This window comes from Alligator sinensis, unplaced genomic scaffold (genome assembly GCF_000455745.1).
Source record: "Alligator sinensis unplaced genomic scaffold, ASM45574v1 scaffold570_1, whole genome shotgun sequence".
NCBI lineage: Eukaryota > Metazoa > Chordata > Crocodylia > Alligatoridae > Alligator > Alligator sinensis.
The window spans coordinates 1,075,887-1,079,499 of NW_005841997.1; the positions used below are offsets into that span (position 1 = coordinate 1,075,887).

The window sequence follows — 3,613 nt, forward strand, 5'->3', positions numbered from 1 at the left end:
CTGCTGCACATAGCAGTGACACGTATAGATCCACACATACATGCACACACACACTCAGCCCCCCCCCCTCCCCGCAGTGACACTCGCGTTCACACACACCGAGCAGACACACACAGGTGCACACGCAAATACACACGTGCCCCTCCCCATCTGCAAGTCCAGAGTTACAAAGGCCTCCTAAAAGGCTCCATTTCCTCAGACTCCTACAGGAGCTCCCCACATGATCCCCAGTGGGGGTTTCCTTTTCCCCCTGCTCAGATACAACTCAGCTCCCCAGCACAGTGCAGTCACTAGGGGTAGACTTTCCTGATGATGCTCTTGCCCCTGCACCCACCCCTGCCCCCAGGAAGGGGATGGGATGAATACGTGCAGGTCAGGGTGGTACAAGGAATGTACCTGTAAGGGGCCAGCTGTGGGATGACCCAGTCTCTCCCCCTGATGTCCTGTGGAAGTAGTTTGTGGTGGTGGTAGTTCTCCCTGCAAGCTGTGAGCATGTGAGGTGATGAATCCTGTTCCTAATAAAGATAAAGCTGTTTACCACCCCACCGGTCTCTGCTGAATAGTGACTCGAGGACAGAACCCCAGGGGTACAGTGGTCCGAGTGCCCCATCCCTGAACCCAATGGCATAAAGTTAACACTATATGGCAGGGGTTGGCAACATTTTTGGGCAGTGCCAAAAACAACAACTTCAACTTGTAAGGTGTTGGTGTGCCAGGGGTGGATGACAGGGGATCCACGAGGGGCCCAATCCTTGCTGTTGCCATGTAGCCCTGGCCCCTTCCCTGCATCCAACCAGAGGCATATATGCCAAGCAAAATGTCTTTGACTGCCACACTCTGGCACCCATGCCGGAGGGTTACCTACTCCTGCTGTATGGTGTCAGAAGTGACCTGTCCCTTGGTGGAGTCACCAGCAGCCTGATTAAGGGGGTTACAGTTTTCATTCAAAGAGAAAAAAATGGAGCATTTCAAACCTCCACCAGCATTATCCTTTACTGGAAATCTTGGGGAGAATTGGAGGAGATAGGAACCGAAGCTTCGATTACACCTTGTAGTCACAAAGGCTGAGGAAGAGGCAGAGGATTATAAAATTGCAGTCATGCTTTACTGCATTGGGAATAAAGCCCTAGAGTTTTACAACAACATGCAAGGGGTGGTTGCAGACCTTAGTAAAAAAAAACCTTGCAGAGGTGCTTGCAGCATTCAAGAACTACTGTGAACCCAGAAAAAAACCATGGATTTGGAAGGTATCAGTTCTGGCAACTTAGATACAATGAGCCTGCAAGCATAGATGATTTTGTTACAGAGCTCAGAAGCAGAGAGAATAACTATTCTCCAACCATTTGGGTTGGTCTAATAAAAGATATCAAATTCACCCAAGGAACCTTGTCTGCCTATGTCCTTAGACCAACACGTCTACAACCCAAACCCCTGAAGCAGAGCACAGCATTGTGAATGTGGACTTGCTGAGGATGTGATGTGGAGGGACAAAACTGTCTTCAGCGTAACTGACTGCAAACTCCAAGAAAGGCTTCTGGAAAATCCCTTCCTCACCCTAGCACAGGCTGTGGATACCTGCAGAGCAAAGGCTCTCACAAGTACTCAGGGCTCAGGCCCCAGTTATGTCTGCAGAAGCAAGCTTGCATACACTGGAGCAAAAGCAACACTGCCAGATGTTCTCTAATGGGTTGTGGAATAGAGAAAGATCCCACACTAGTTACTGATTTGTTTGATGCACTGGGCAGGGGGAGTATCCTGTTAATTGTCCGATTCCACAATGATTACACACTTAGTTCATACAACACAATTTTATTTTAAAATTCCTTACTATGCATATAACATTGCTTTGCCTGAAGAAACACCATAAACATCAAGAACACGATAACTATGTATACTAGGAACAATACGCCAAATGCACTTCCCTCTCAAACAATGCTATAAGAATTGGTATTACAAGAACAATTACAACTAACTGTGAAATTTTAACTAAAAAAGATATTACTATTATTATTCATGTTATACTTACAATCCTAGGATTCCGAGAAGCCAAATACCCAGATATACTTTCATTCTTTAGCTGCAGTTTAATGGCCTGGTCTCAGTAGTGTGGTGGGAGAAACCTCCCTAAGGTTCATTGTCTAGCTGTAATTTGATTGACAGACAACGCGGGTAAAGAAAGACATCTGTTTATTTGCTCGAGCAAAGACATAAAGCCAGCAAAAGGCAAAATGGCCCCCCCCTAAGGGTGAGGTGATCTTTTATACTTATTACAACAAGGCAAGACTTCATGGTTAACAAAAAAAGCAATACTTGGGCGGTGCTTTTCAAATCTTTGTAACAGCATATTTCTATTAAGCTGAACTAGCACTTTTTTAAAAGCTAAAAGTTAAGTAACAGTAACATTATAATATGTTAGCAAAACCTTACACAGTAGTAGATACTTTTCAAGGACACAACCAGTGTACCCAGAACAATGGTTTCCCTGTCTTATCTTATTTCTTGCTGTAGCTGATTTTTCAGCACACAGACACAGAGATACTTGCTGCTTTTAACTCAGAAAATGCTTAATACAGTTAAAATGATTACTTGACACAAGCAAAGGCTTAGCTATCAATCTGCCTTGTGGTCAGCTGCATTGCTAGGCCACAGGTCATGCCTTGTATTCAGCTGTAAAGCTAATACTTCCTAATAATCTAAATTATTGTAAACCTAACAGTATGCTTATCAGAAAACTATTCTATTTCAGGGTAATAACAAACATGCTCACCACATAAAATATGGCCCTTTTAGTGTGATAGCAGTGTTTTTTTACTGTTTTTTAAAATTCTAGCCTAGCTGCAGTCTCCTATCTTAACCTACCAGCAGAAATAAAGACTTTTAAATGAGACTCTTCATTGCAGTTTCTATGGTTACCTTAGAGTAGAAACCTGTTTAAATGCAAGCCACAAGGGCACAAACAAGTCCTCTAGCAACAGTTGCTATCACTATTGTAACTTCAGCTTCCAATTTTTAAAGCAAAATTAAGGAATTCATATATTTTATTTACATTGGAGTATACATTTCCAGACATTTAGGTGCTGCTGTTGCTAGAAAGTGCCTGATTCTTAAACATAAGAGTCTCTAATATGTAAATGGTGATGGGGAGAACTCTGGAAACAGAAACTGTGTTGTCTTTGAATCAAAGAACTGTTATCTCTGTATGTAGGCCAACTAAAATTGAGAAATGCTTTATATATGATTCTTACGTGGAAACTTTGATTTTGAGAAGACTTTATCTTTTTAGTGGAGTTAAAACTAGTTTCCTATTAATATATGCAAAATTTCCTATGTTGGTAAAATTCAAATATTATAAAAGCCTAAGCCTGTCTGTCTGTAACACTTTATTTGCGCTCTGATTGGCTGACAAACAGTGCGAAGAAGCATTCTGACAGAAGGCAGCCCACTGCCATGACGGTGGGGACACAGGACGGAGCATCCTGCTCCCTGGAGGCGGCAGCAACAGAACAGATGAAGCGGGGGAGGGGGGAATGGACCTAGCCCCAATGCATGGGGGAGTGGGGAGCAAGCCCGAGCCAGGGGAAAAAGCCAGCCTGCCACGGCAGTGTTGGGGGAC

The 3,613-nt window shown here is 43.6% G+C and overlaps 1 pseudogene; it reads left to right on the top strand.

The window, feature by feature from the left end:
* Positions 1-3,447: 3,447 nt before the first annotated feature.
* LOC112549929 overlaps positions 3,448-3,613 on the top strand; it is a 6,685-nt pseudogene continuing 6,519 nt past the window's right edge.